The 15,075-nt window shown below is 49.3% G+C and overlaps 1 protein-coding gene across 2 annotated transcripts in view; it reads right to left on the bottom strand.

The window, feature by feature from the left end:
- The window catches only part of NXPH4 (neurexophilin 4), a 120,151-nt gene that overhangs the window by 61,150 nt on the left and 43,926 nt on the right, over window positions 1-15,075 (bottom strand). The window lies entirely within an intron of this gene.

The raw sequence follows: 15,075 nt of genomic DNA, 5'->3' as shown, positions 1-15,075 counted from the left end.
CTTCATATGTTCCCATCATTCAAGGAAGTGGCAATTGTGAAACCACAGGAAGTAGCCCCAACGCAGTATTGTCTTGTACCCAACTCCTCTCTGCAAATGTCTTTGGTGGCTAATTGCCTGCCACTGTCTGTTGGATCTGAGTGCAGAAAGCAGCTAAGTAAAGACCCCTTCGGTGCCGGGCTTTCAGCAGTCATTGGACAGGCAAATGCCATCCCCTCTGCTCAAAAGGAACACATGGCGACAAGCAGGGGCATTGGCAGAGTGATGAGAGTGTTGGACTAGGACCAGGAAAAGAGTCCAGATCTCCATTCAGCCATGAAGCTCACTGGGTGACTCTGGGCCAGTCATATTTCTCTCAGCCTCGCCTACCCCACAGGGTCGTTGCGAGGATAAACATAACCATGGACACCACTCTGGAAGAGCGGAATATAACTGCCCAAACAAACGAATAAATAATAAATGTGTAGCAAGGGACAGCTTTAAGATACGAGGCTCTTCAGCAAAAGGCTGTCCCCGACAGATCTTAGACACTGGAGTCACGGGGCTGCAGCGACAGGGGCATCCCGCCCTCTTTTCCTGTGTCTCCAAGAGAAGATTCCGCTCAAGCCGTCACACACAGGTAGCGGCAGCAACCCCACCCGCCCACCCCGGCCTTACAAGCTTCTTTCGCAGCAGGCGCTTGCAGTGGGAGTGATGAAAGGGAATCGCAAAACACCTGGCAGCTCAGGCAATGGTACATGGGGCGGAGGAGGGCACTGGACATACATGTACATGGGGGGGAGCAAGGGGGTGCACACGGCAGTCCTCAACACCACCAGCCGGCAGGCGTTGGCCCCTTGCCCACAGCAAACAGTCTCACTGGAGTGGAAGAAGTGCTGCTCCGTGGGCCGTGGCAATTATTTCCCCAGATCGTGTTGTGTTAAAAAGGTTCTCGGGGGCTGCCAAAGTGGAGTTCAGGCTCTTTGAAACCCTTCCTCGGCGGCAACAGCAACGCAACCCAAGGCCCGGCATCCCCCACACCCTGCAGAAAGCGTGCTTCGGTATTTAATCCGGCCAAGGCTCCTTGGATGTGCAACACAACCTCGTGCGACTTCCTCTGTTACGGTGTGTGCGTTTAAGCCACTATTAAATGCTGGCGACACACTTTGCGGGAGGAGTGCATGCTTTTAGGTTAGGTGGAGTGTGCAGTGGAGTGCACCGAGCCTGTGCAAAGGTGTCAGTCTGCCAGACTTAATTGGAGCCAGGCAGGGTGGGGAAAATCCTAGATGCCTGGTCAGCAGAGCCCCTAAAAGTTTGATGCGGCTGCTTAACGAATTTTAAATGCTTCCCCCACTCCCCATCCATTCTGTATGGAGTCGGTGCCTAAATATTTGATGGCTTGGCTCTTTTGAGGCCAGGACTCAGTACGAGAGCTTGGTGTGCGCAGTGGTTAGAGTGCTGGCTGTCAGCCAGGGAGATCGGGATTCAAAGCCTTGTTCATTCACAAAGAGTGAAGGCAGACGCAACAGAAAAAGAAAGCTCACAGCACACTCCTCAACCATCGGGTGAACCCAGCTTTGCAAACGAAATGACAGGCATGCCCATCAAAACACTCAGCTCAGCAGTCAGCCTCCCCACTCTCTGGGCTGCTTCTCCCTGCAATTTACAGGAACCTTTTGCTTCTCTCCCCCACCGCCACGCTTGACCCTGAACAGGAATAGGTATGGTCAGACTCATCATAGCAAGGGGACATGCAGAACGCCCCCCTTGCTCTACAGCAGAGGGAGGCAATCTTGACTCCCCAACTGTTGTTGAACTACAACTCCCATGATCCCCAGCCACAATAAACGGTAGCTGGGGTTGACGGGAGGTGTCATTCAACAACGGCTGCAGCGCCAAGGTTGCCTCTCTCTGCTCTAAGGACATTACATCCATTTTCACTCATACAGACTTTGGACTACAGGAGAATCACCAAATCGCTGGGGCCTGCTCTGACTCGTACTTGGCGAATGGTTAACCCAGTCCTGAGTTGGAGTCAAGCCTTCGGGGTTCCATTCATCATAAAATCCAAGAGGCCTCTGATTCTGGGGAAATGTGAACCAACAGGTTCTCACACTTACCCACTGGAAGCTGGGGGGATTGCTTGGTCTGGCTCTCACTTCCTTCACCCAGACTATTTACACCCAGCTTCTTACTGTAGGGTAGAGCGATTCAAGCCACCTGGAAAGAGTCCAATATGCTTCTGCAGAATCTGGATTCCTCCTTTCCTGCTGATGAGGACGCTCTCCAATCAGATACGGAAATACCCACCCATAAACCATGGCTCTGCGAAGCAAATGCAGAGACCGAGGTTGTCTCACCAGCCTCTGCTGTTGCATGAATGAACAGTGTGTGTCGTTGTGCAGACCAAGCCCATGTCCATTTAAGTCAGAAGCATTTCCCGCTTCTTTGAATAGGGCTTACTCCCTGAAGAGTGACATAACTTTGTTTACTTTATTTATTTATTGTTAAATTTGTATGTTACCTTTCATTAAAACAATCTCAAGGTGGTTCACACAGAAAAATTAAAACAAGACTATAAAAATCACACAATTAAAATATTCAGCTAGAATTTAAAAACATAGATCTGACTAAAAAAAATTAAAATACAAGTACAATATAACCAAACGAAATACAAAGCAGGGGCAGTAGAGACAATCATATAAAAGCCTGGGTAAAAAGCCAAGATTTTACACGCGTTCCAAGAACTGTGATGGAGTGAATAGTCACCAGGAGAGCATTCCAGAGTCTGGGGGCAGCAACAGAGAAGGCCCTGTCCCATGTGCTCAACAGCCGAGCCTCCCTCACTATCTGCACCCGGAGCAGAGCCCCCTCAGATGACCTTGTCAAGCAGGCAGCAACCCGTGGGAGCAGGCGTTCCCTCAGGTATCCAGGGCCCAAACTGTTAAGGGCTTTAAAGGTCAAAACCAACAACCTATGTGTTGATAGAGTTGTTGCTTAGACTGTATTCCACCTAACAGGTACGTGACTGGTTCAAATCTCGCCAATCACACTTGCGACACAAGGGCCTACTTCTGAAAGGCAGACAAGCCAATGCTTGGTATTACCTTGGTATTACCTAATTCTGCATGAAGCCATCACACCAACACACACTGAACTGTTGGAGATGAACTTCCAGTACATTGACCTTTTGCACCAACTATCCTAATGACCACTAGGGGCATTGAGAGTAGAGGTTGTTAGGGAGGGTCTCCTTACCTGTCCCTGCTTAGCTTCCACTCTATGGCCCTTGCCTTGACTCCTCAGGTACTTCCTGTGCTGAGTCAGTCCTCTTCCTTTCCTCTTAGAGAGTAGATGGAAACATCTCTCTCCCCCTACCTATCCATTATGTAGCAAATTGGAGCACTGGTTAATCACCGTGAAGGCTCCTTCTTGTTGCGAGGCACAAGGGCGTCTCACGTGTGGTTATGCGACCCATGTGACTCCAAGGCAGGACTAAGTTAATTCGGGTAGCTTTTAAGGCAGGGAGGAGCAAAGCCTCCTCAGTTCTTTTAGTACAAGAGGCAAAAGGTACATCAACGAAGTAGGAAAAACCTGGTAGAAACTAGGTATAAGAAGTCAAAAAAACCAAACCAGCAACAACTAAACTGCATATAAATATATATCTATGGAACAAAAAACATACCCCAGTCCCCAGACAGTAGGCACTGGTAAGAGAAGGGTGGGGACGAGACGCCCTTGGACCCCGCAGCAAGGAAGAGCCTTCATGGTGAGTAACCAATGCTCCGCTCTCTGCTGCAGGGGATCCAAGGGTGTCTCACGTATGAGGACATACCACAGCCCTAGGTGCAACCTGCTGGAGGACCCTCCTCCCTAATGCTGCCTGGGCAGACGCAAAGACATCTAGTTTATAGTGCCTAGTAAATGTAGAGGGCACTTGCCAGGTTGCTGCTCTGCAAATGTCCTGGTTCACAGAAAAGGCCGCTGATATGGCCACCGCCCTCGTGGAGTGGGCAAACACTTTGGTGGGTGCCCTGAGGTTTTGTGACTCGTAAGCTAGAGTTATACATTCCTTCAGCCACCTAGCTATGGTGGCGGAAGTGACAGGCTGTCCCATAGATCGTGGCATGAACGGGACGAAAAGGGACTCAGAGGTTCTAATAGGTTTATGTAGGTAAAGCTTGATGTAAGCTTTAAGGCACCTATGGACATCAAGCTTATGCCAAGCCTCTTCCACCGAGTGAACCGGTTTTGGGCAAAATGAGGACAAAATAACATCCTGAGACATATGGAAGGGGAAAGCTACTTTTGGTTGAAAAAAGGGGTCTGGGATCAGCTTCACAGAGTCCTCTGAAAAAATACAAAGGTTTTTATGTACAGAGAGGGCACTGAGTTCAGACACTCTGTGTGCCGAAGTGATGGCCATGAAGAATGCCAGTTTGAAGGATAGTATATGTAGTGGAATTGAGGGCAATGGCTCGAAGGGAGGGCCCTGGAAAGCCTTCAGAACAGTATGTAATCTCCAGGTAGGGAAACAATGGAACACCGGAGCAGACAGGAGAGTAGTGCCCTTCAGGAAATGTTTTAGATGCGGATGGCGACACATGGTGCCTTTTGAGGTCCCCGAAATTAGGTCCACTAAGGAGGTGGTCTGGCATTTCAAAGTATTAGTGGAGAGTCCTTCGTCTAGTCCATCTTGCAGGAACTGTAATAGGTGAGTCATGGAGGCAGAACCCTTGGGAACCCTGTGGCATGCCGACCATCGCAGGAAGGCTCTCCATGCAGATTAGTATATCCTATTGGTGGATGGCCGTCTAGATGCGAGCATCGTGTTGAGGACCGAAGATGAGTAGCTATGTTGTCTTAGGAGTGGCTGTTCAGTTTCCAGGCGGCTAGCCTTAACCAGCCTGGATCTGGGTGTCGGACCGGCCCTTGTTGCAGGAGATCTGGGGTGATGGGAAGCAGCAGATGGGGTTCCGTGGCTAGATTGGAGATCACCACAAACCACGGCCTCCGTGGCCAAAATGGGGCCACTGCCATGTCCCCGCTCGAGGACAGTGGACAGGAGTGGGGGGCAGGCAACTTACTAGACGGTGGAGAAGCATCTGAGGAGGAGCAGTCCGGTGAGATAACTGAGACAGGCCAGGGCGAATGTTTAGCACAGGAGGAGCCATCAGGGGACCTTTGAGGAGAAGGGTCAGGATCTGAGCCAGAGTCTGAATGGCCACTATCTCCTCGAGGACGCAGACAGGAAAAACGTCAGCAACAGGTGAGGAAATTACAGAGCAGTCGTTGCCTCGCAAGGAGGCAACAGGAGCTAGATTGAATCTATGACAGCTGGCGGGGGTGGAGTGTTGATTGAGTGCACGAGGCCGAGGACTATAAATCAGGCAACCTGTGCCTTGAACAACTGCTGGAAACAACACGTCAAATTGGCTCGAGCCTCCGTCGGAGAAATTTTGACTTTGTAATTGGACTTCTCACTCCTCACTCTTGTATCCCTGGTGAGACTGCTGAATCTGCCTCTCTAGCAAATAAAACAACTGAAACCTAATATCTCTGACCAGCGTCTTTCATTGAGTGCGCTCATGACAGCCACGAGGATGAGCTGAGCTCGCAGAAGCTTGGACCCTGTGCAGAACATGTGCTAGTAGTGGGGTGGGAGGGAACACATAAAGCAGGCCATCTAGCCATGGTGAGGATAGAGCGTCCATCACTTCCGCCTGCTGGCAGGGAAACCCCATGAAGAATCAAGGCAGTTGGACATTCGCTGGAGTCACAAACAGGGAGGCTGAAACGTTCCGTGATGTGGAGGAAAATTTTCGGTTGTAGACACCATTCCCCTGGGAGGAGGTCTGAGCAGCTCAGCCAGTCTGCTATAGTGTTCAGGTTGCCCTGTACATGATGCACCATACATCAGAGACACCACACAGTGTTCCACCCAGTGGAATAGTAGCACTGTTTCCACTTGCAGGGACTTGGATCTGGTCCCCCCTTGGCGTTCATGTGAGCCTTTGCCGTGGTATTGTCCATGTGAATGAGCACATGCTGATGAAGGATCATGGACTCGAATTTGCGGAGGGCAAAGCAAATGGCTATGAGTTGCAGCCAGTTTATACTGTGCTGATGTTCTTGTGGCGACCACTTGCCCTGGATAGACCAGTGCTGGCAGTGAGCTCCCCAGCCCTTGTTGCTGGTGTCCGTAGTAATGATGATCTTGGGAGGATCCTGGAATTCCTTTCATGTGGAGCAGTGATCCACCAGCGTAGAGAGTGGAGAACCTTTTGCGGCAGGGAGACACGTCTGTTGGACCTCACTGCGATGTCCGCATGAAAGCGTAGCAGGAACCACTGGAGGGGTCTCAGATGGAAGCACCTCCAAGGGTCCGACTGTAGACCTTCCACCATCAGGCCCAGAAGCTTGGAAAGGTCCATGAGACCTGAGCCCAGTACCTTGTGTACCTCTAACTCCAGAGTATGTTTGCGGTCCCGTGGTAGGAACAGCTTGTCTTGTTGAGTTTCTATTAGCACCCCAAGATGAAGAATCTGGTGTGCTGGGTGTAATGGACTCTTTGTTTCGTTGATCAGGAACTCATGACAATTGAGCGTGTGGATGGTGGTCCGCAGGTCTTTCTGGTATTGTGGATCCAGTTCTACGGCTCCTATTGCCAGAAGGTGATGAATCGCCTTGTGCAGGCCCTGGTACTTTTGTTTGCGGCAGGAGGAGGGGCAAAAATCTGTCAGGCGTCTGGCTGATCAACTCTATGGAGTAGCCCTCTTTTATGGTTGAGAGTACCCAGAGGTCTGATGTGGCGGCATCCCAAGTGCACCAATGAGGAGAGGCGACCACCTAGGGGCACCTCTCCCACCCCATCACGCTTGCTGCTTGGAGTGCTTGGTCTGGGCTGTGAAGGAGGCCTTACTCCCAAAAGCCTCCCTAGATGCCCTAGCTCTACCCCAGTAGGGATGTTGGGATCTTGATTCCCTGTCTCTGCCCCCGAAAGGGAACCGAAAGGAGCAAAAGGGTTGAAAGGACCACCTTCCTTGAAAGCGATCCTGCCTTTTAGTGGAAGAAGGCATGGCTTTCTTTTTATCTTTGGACTCCACTAGGATATCATTTAGGGCCGCATTGCCTAATAGCTTTTCACCATTGTACGGAACGGAGGCCAAATTGGTCGTAGATGCAGCATCTACTTGCCAGTATTTTAGCCACAGATTGCAACGGCCAACCACCAAGGCTGTAGCAACTCTGGATGCAAAACGTAGCCCATCCACAGTAGCGTTTGAAATGAACGTTTGCGCCTTGTGCAGCTTTAATAGCATTTGGTGCAACCTGACCAGCTCCGAGGGGTGTGTGTCTTGAATTAAATCGTCCAGCCAGATCAGAGAGGCGCGTGCCATGATAGAGGCTGCCGCTGAGGCCCTCATGGACAAGGCTGTTGATTCTTGCGTGAGTTTGAGGGCCCCCTCCATGAGGGCAGATTCCCTGTCTCTAGTCAGTACCGAGCCAGAAATTAGTTGTACCACTGGCACATCTGTAGGGGGTGTAGTGAATATTTCGCTCCCCTCTTGCTGGAAAGAGTAAAGCTTATTAGCCACGACAGTAGCCCTCTTAAAGGCGTGGCTAGAGACCATTCAGATTTGACCACTTCCTCGAATTGTTTAGTGAGTGGAAGGGCTATGCTAGAGTGCTTTGAACCTGGGAAAACCAGTGCGCTTTCCCCCACTGGTTGGACCTCCTGAGAGGCAGGAGGATTAAGGCCCAAGGCGTGCACAGTTTTGGACATAAGTGGTGCCAGATCCGCTGCTTGGAAAAGTCTAAGGGGTGCCTCTGAAGAGTCTGGTTCTTGGGCATCAGACCATTTGCCCTCAGACCTATGTTGGTCCAGTTCCTCTTGACCCAATGGGTCAGTTGGTGAATGGGGATCCCATATAGAGGGACCAGTGGAATGGAGTTGGGAGGGGGCCGTTGGGGGGCCTCCTGTGAGGATCCAGTGGCTAAGTTCCCCATTGAGGTGTAACCCAAGGGCTTGGGGACTTGTGTTCAGAGATCTGAGGAATGAACACAGAGTTCCTTCTGTCTAGATCTGGACCTGGCCTTTTTGGACTTTTTAACATGCTTCCTCTTTTTCTTCACTTTCTTAGGGGCTGGAGTCTCAGAGGGGGAGGAAGTTGCCCTGGAAGAGGGGGAAGCCCACCTAGTCCGCTTTTGCTTTTTGGATTTTAAGGCATCATATCTCTCAAAAGACTATGCCAATAAGTTCTCAATCCACAGCCCCCAGGTAGGTGGCATATCCCCCGAAACATCCGTTAAGGACTGGGTTGCAGGGATATTGTGGGTCAGACCAGATAACCCTACGGAACCCATGGTCAGGGGGATCAGATAATCGTATAGGCCCAGCATGGGCCGAGCTCACCATTTCATCATGCGTTGCCGAAGCCGAGCTCCTAGTCACCACCATGCAGACACACTCGCCATAACCGCCCTGGACTTGCTGGGATTCGCCTTCTTAAGAGGCCTTTGGGGCCAAAGACACCATTGCCAGCACCCTGGGTGGCCGTGACGGGCGAGCAGGGGTTGCGGATGCTGGCGCTGTTGGTGGCCGGCAAGAGGCACCCAGGGAGAGCGGAAGCGGAGGTGCTGCTCGGCCTGCTTCTCCACCCTCTACAAGAGAAGCCTGAGGCCCTTGCTGCTCCGGGACGCCGCTGAACAGCTGGTGGGCAGCGTCCACGTGCTCCGGAAGCCTCCGGCTGGGGAAAGAACACGCTGGTGATTACTGGCTCCGAGGCAGTGTTGCGGGCAGCCCGGAGTGAGCCGGGAGATTGGCTAGCTGAGACCCCCTCAGTACTCGCATGGGGAGTACTCTGGGGCGTTTTGCCATACGAGGAAAATGGAGCAGAAATGGAGGCAGAGGCAGGAGCAGAGGAAGTAGGGTGGTGGAGAGAGACTAAGAGAGAGAGAAGAAAAACAATGAAAACGAAAATGAAAGCGCTAGAGCGCTGAGAGAGCAAGCTGCCTGGAGCCTTGCAGGACTAAAAAGAACTGAGGAGGGTTTGCTCCTCCCAGCCTTAAAAACGACTCTAATTAGCTTAGTCCTGCCTTGGAGTCACGTGGTCGCATAGATGCCCTTGGAACCCCTGCAGCAGAGAAAGATAGGACTAGGTGTTTCCTATCCAAAATGTACCTCACCAATAAACCTATTTAGTTTAGATTGTCCAGCAATCTCCATGTGTGTTCTTCAAATAACTGCAACATCTATACTCTGCACTCTACTCTGTAACTGGAGTGGGTAGCTTCCTTTGTCGGCGCTTTGCTGAATAATTACAAACCCCAACATGAACCTCCAAGTTCAGAGGCAGCACATTTCTGAGTGTAGGATGCTGAAGACAAATTGTGAGTGTAGGATGCTGAAGACAAAAGCCCTGCTAATTGGGCAAAGTGGAACCTTTTAATGTGGTGATTCTCTTTATTGAGCAGGGGGAGAGTAACTGGCCCTATCCACCCCCAGCACAGTTCCTCCAGTGACTGTTGCTGGTGTCTAAGTTATGTTTCTTTTCAGATTGTGAGCCCTTTGGGGACAGGGATCCATCTTATTTGTTTATTATTTCTCTGTGTAAACCACCCTGAGCTATTTTGGATGGCAGTATAGAAATCAGATAGATAGATAGATAGATAGATAGATAGATAGATAGATAGATAGATAGATAAATAAATAAATAGAATTGGATGACTATCACCGTCATGTCCTGCTGCTAGGCCATTTGCTCAAGTTAGGTCAGCTGATGGCTGTTGGGAGCAGATGCTGAACTAGACAGATTCTTGAACTAAACAGATCCTCACAAACACCCTTCGGAGCAGTAAAGCTGGGGGGCAAGGAGGTATTTTGAACAGAAAGATATGAGGAAACATTTAAACACCCCGATTTCCGGTATCCCTTTCAAAATCGCAGTCTCTTGAACAGCTACTTTTGGTTTTGAAAATACAGGAAGACCAGAGGAAACGTAGCCTGTGTGCCATGTGCATTTTCAGCCTCAAGAGACAGTGCTATGAACTGGCAAGTCCCTGGTTCAAATCTCACCTCTGTCATGGGCATGGGGGTGGGGCTGTAGGCTGGGGTGTAGAGCATTTGTTTTGCATGCAGAGGGCCTCAGATTTAATCCCTGGCATCTCCAGGTAGGGCGGGGAGATTTAATCCCTGGCATCTCCAGGTAGGGCGGGGAGATTTAATCCCTGGCATCTCCAGGTAGGGCAGGGAAAGATCCACTCCTGCCTGAAACCTCGAAGAGCCACTGCCAGTCAGTGTGGACAACACTGAGCTAGCAGGACCAACGTCCAGATTCGTAAAAGGCAGTTTCCAGTGTTCCTATGTAACATCCCAGACAATAAGGCTCTCTAAGCCTCAGTACGCCCATCCGAGATAATGATTCTGACATGATAATTATATGATACTTACAACGTTATTTTAAGGATTAGGACAAGATCATGTTTTGAATTCTTTAAAGCACCATATTAATGCTCGCTATTACTATTATTAGTCTCTACTTTATCTTGACCCAGCAGAGCCCCAATACTTTCACCTATAGTGGTGTAATTTGATTAACTGGAGCTTGCAGGAGACAAATCCCCAACAGCCCCCCCCCCCGTTTGCCACCCACCTCCCACCCCCCCATCCGCCCTCCCTCTACTCCGCTTCAGCCTGCAGTTCAGAGCCAGGCAGTGGGGTATTTCCAAAGGTTAGGAGTGAACACACAGCTGGTGACAGATCCCATTTATCTTGGCTAGGGGAAGGACACCAGAGAGGGTTTTAATGCGATTGCCTCAATGAGGCCAGGAGAAATGGCACAGCAAGGCACATCTGTCAGGGCCTGACAAGAGCAGCCCAAGAACAAACTGCTGCTGGGACAGGGTGCGGGTGTGTGTGTGTAGAGGTTGCAGCCACAGGGGAGTCCTGGTGTGTGCATGTGGGAGAGAGGACAAGAAGTGCTGGCAGCTGGCTCACTTGATCATGAAAAAGGGAAACTGAAGGGCCCAAGAAGCTCTCAGCAAAACATTATTTGAACCCAGGGCTGCAGGGACTTAGCACAAGTTCTTCAAATGAGGCAGGGGTGCCTGAAGGGGCATTAGCAGCACTGAATTTAAGCCTGGCTTTCTCCCCTAGAGGCTAGTTTTCCAAGTGCAGGGAGGATTTGTGTTTTTATCGCTGTTGACGATTTTGTTTGTTAACAGTCATGCCGTCTGGATTCTTAGAGGACTCTGCCCAGTGGGGCTTTTTTTTTTTTGGACACCTACTTGCATTTGAAAGGAACTAGCGTAGCAGGCACATACTGTGACAATGATTCTATCTTATCAGTTTATTTACAGTGGGATATGGCCGCGCAATGAATTCCTCATGACCTTTCATCTTGCCACCTCCATATTAAGAAGCGCCCCTGGGCTAACTCATCATTTCAGAGCAGGGTGATCCACTAATGCATATCTTTACATCAGCAGCTCCTATCTAGCACCTCCGCTCTGCATGCATTGAGGGTTCCGAACACACAACATGGCAGAAGCAAAGTGGGGGGGTGGGGGAAGCTTTATCTAGCTTTCTCTCTATGATGCAGGAGGACTGGAAGTTACATGAAACAGCACCCAGTGTTGTGGGGTTCAGGGAGAGGGAGTTTTACATTTACAGAGGCTAAACTGCCATCTCTCTCTCTCTCTCTCTCTCTCTCTCACACACACACACACACACACAATAAATGACCTCACTGTATGTAGCAGGCATTGGATAGGCATTTCTTTGGTCATTTCTTTAAAGATCAAAATAGAAGTTCAGAAAAACACCTGGGTCTTTGACAGACATTAAAAAAACAACGCATGGGAACTGCATTTTGGAGATGGGAAAGGCACACTCTTCCCTCACCCCACATTTCCCCCATTGCAATCCCATGGTCGCTTTTCTCTCAGTTGTAGTGAAAACATGTCTGGGGATATGAAGCCAGGGAAGAAGGCACAGTGGATAGGACAAGGGTTAAGTTTCCTTCTTGTGCCTCACCTTCCCATTAGTGCCCCTCATCAAAACAACTTTTCAGATGTTTGGCTGAGACCTCTTTGGCACAGCAGATTTTTTCAGAATTCAGATGTTTGACAGAGACAATTGAAATTTAGTTTGGCCCCTAGGTGAGTTCTATGGTTATCACAGAATAAAGGTAGTAGGATGTACTGTAAATTATCCTTCCTGTAAAGGGCTCCTTGCAAACAAACAAACAAACAAAAATCTAGCAAATCAGAGGAAAGGGCCGAGATAGAACCTTTCTCCCAGATGCACTAGTTTTCTACTTTCAGGGAGATTTTTTTCCTAACAAGAAGAGCATTTATGAGTGCAAGAACATGCAGTCCTCCACCTACAGTCTGAAATGGTAAAGTCCATTCTACCACCTCATATTGTTGGATGTACAGACCAGGCTGAAGTGTTAGCATATAGTGCTATTACCTTTGAGTAGAGCTGGTATTTTGGTAGCAAGCATGAACTGTCCCCTTTGCTAAGCAAGGTCTGCCCTGGTTTGTATTTGAATAGGAGAGTACGTGTGAGAGCACTGTAAGACATTCCCCGTAAGAGATGGGCCCACTCTGGGAAGAGCACCTGCATGCTTGCATACAGAAGGCTCCAAGTTCCCTCGCTGGCATCTCCAAGATAGAGCAACTTGGGAGAAGCCGCTGCCAGTCTGTGTAGACAATCCTGAGCTAGATGGACCAATGTTCTGACTCAGTAGGAGCCAGCTTCCTATGTACTGTACCTTAATTCTATTGCAGAGAACACATTTTTAAATAACAGTGATTTGGGGGAAGTCTCTAAACGGTTGATATGGAATCTGGCGAATGTACTCGAGTATGCAGTTCCTCTGACTTTGAACCCACCAGCTTTCCACATCAGCCCAAGAGTAGCAGCCTCAGTTAATGGTCAGTCTGCCCATGTACGAAGGACCTATTGACACCAAAGGCGCTGGGGCCAATATGGGCCATTAGCTGGGCACATGGTGAAGCAGTCACACAGCTACTTCACCTCTTGTCAAACGTATTCACTTGACCAGTTCACATGAGTAACCTTATTCGACCTGCCAGTTTGGTTGTGTGAATTGGCTTTTGAGTGGCAGCTCCATTCTTTACTCAGAGACAAGTTACAAAATCGCCTACTAGCAGGATGGGGTATATTTCTCCTGCTAACTGGGCAAAGAGTGTCCTTGGTCTCTCCTCTTCTGCCTCCCTATTTTATCTTCACAAGAACTCTGTGAGATAGATGACAAATAGCCTAAGATTCTTAACCCAAGGCCCAAACTCATTTACTACTTTTCAGTAGGAGTGAACAGATACAGGTTTGCAAGCACTGGCTGGCTGGCAGGTGGTGCTGTGAAAGGTTCCATGAGGGCCCTACTCATGCTCAGCCAGAGAGCCAAATCATGTTATGAGGGAGCACAGGAATCTGTGGAAATCTACACAAGCATCTGGACTGTGAGCGAGACTGCGAGAGAAACTACAGTGTACTGCAGAAGCTTTAAAAAGTGCATCTGGACTAAACTGCCATCTGGAAAGGCCCCAATACTTGAACTACTGCCCCACGCCGACTCTTTTCAGCCTCACAATAACCTTCCCTGTGAGGTAGGCTGTTCCTATCACAAAGGCCACCCTGCAAATTTTAAGGGCTAAAGCATGGATTTGAATCTGCACCTCACTCATAGAATGTCCCCATACTAGCCACTGCACCTAATAATCCACCTTTCCATCACAAAGTGTATCCAGGGCTTAACCTGACAGAGGAATTACCATGGTTTAGGACTTCACCCTCAGAAATGTGAAACAATAGGAAAGAGTGCCTTTGAACATGCACAGACTGTGCACTTGAGCATGAACAGACTGTGCATTTCTCTTACTGCTGAGAAATTACTACTAGCCCCGTCATATATGGAACTGGACAGAGGAGGGTCTAAAGTTAACAGATGCCAGCCTGACAATTTGTGACCCACAAAACCAAAGGCAATACCCCTTCAGCACCCACGGAGCCATTTAACAGTCCCAGACCAGCAGCAAACACAGAAGGTTTATATACTGCTGGGGAGTTGTCTTCGGCTGGGTCAGCACAAGTGCAAGTCTGAGATATGACTTTCCAAGGGAATTTTTTTAGTTTTTGTATTTCTAGGCTACTTTTCTACTTATAAGAGCCTCTAAAGCTGCTTACCATTAAAATGAATAAAACCATATTAAAAACAACATGTGCAGCTAAACACAGGATAGCAGCAGCTAACAAAACTGCAGCAGCACACCAAACTATAGCTGTGAACAATTCTAGAACTGCCTCCACCTCCATGCAAGCTAGCTATGGGTGTAATCCTGCAAAAGGAGAGTGTGCTTGGATAAGTCCAGTTCCTCAGCTAAAACGGAAATGAAGCCTAGGGCTACAGTCCTAGGCACACTTGCCTGGAAGTGAGGTCAGAAGCCAAGTACAGGCTGTGCTGTCACTCGATAGCCGCTCTTCAGTTCCCAAAGGCTGCTCCAGTTCAAGCATGAGAGAGCTTGCACTAGCGCACCATGGGCTCCTGCTCAGAGGATCTGATCTGACTGCTGAGCTGCTAACTTTGGGTCTATCCCGAGCCCCTGCAGCCTGCTCACCATGGCTTGGTCCCAGGTTCTCTTTTCACTGCTAGGGTCCAACTGCAAAGCATGAAAAAATTACAAAGAGGAGTTCTTCTGTGGTTGCACAGAGTTCCTTCTCGCACCATAGATTTTCCAGGCCAGATAATGTACCTTCCGGAGACAGGCTTGGGGACCGGCACTTTTATACACAGGGGATATAGGAAAAGGAGGTTGCCTTAGCTTTTGCTTCCTAGAGTAGGGGACTCTGTGATCAGCCCCGAGAGCTAATCTGCAGACTGCTCAGCAACAAATATCTAGTCCTTTCAGTCTTGGGAGCGGTGCTTAAAATATGGCAGAACAGTTTTGATTCTCACCTAACTGTCCGACATGAAATTCTCTCCTTAAATATGCAGATAACTACAACAAAACCAAAAATTCACGAACATTCCCCTCCTCACTTTCAAGACAGAATGTTGTGCAGATTAA

The sequence above is a fragment of the Hemicordylus capensis genome, chromosome 2 (genome assembly GCF_027244095.1).
Source record: "Hemicordylus capensis ecotype Gifberg chromosome 2, rHemCap1.1.pri, whole genome shotgun sequence".
NCBI lineage: Eukaryota > Metazoa > Chordata > Lepidosauria > Squamata > Cordylidae > Hemicordylus > Hemicordylus capensis.
Note: the sequence above shows the minus strand (reverse complement) of the source record. Positions and strands in the feature narration are given on the sequence as shown.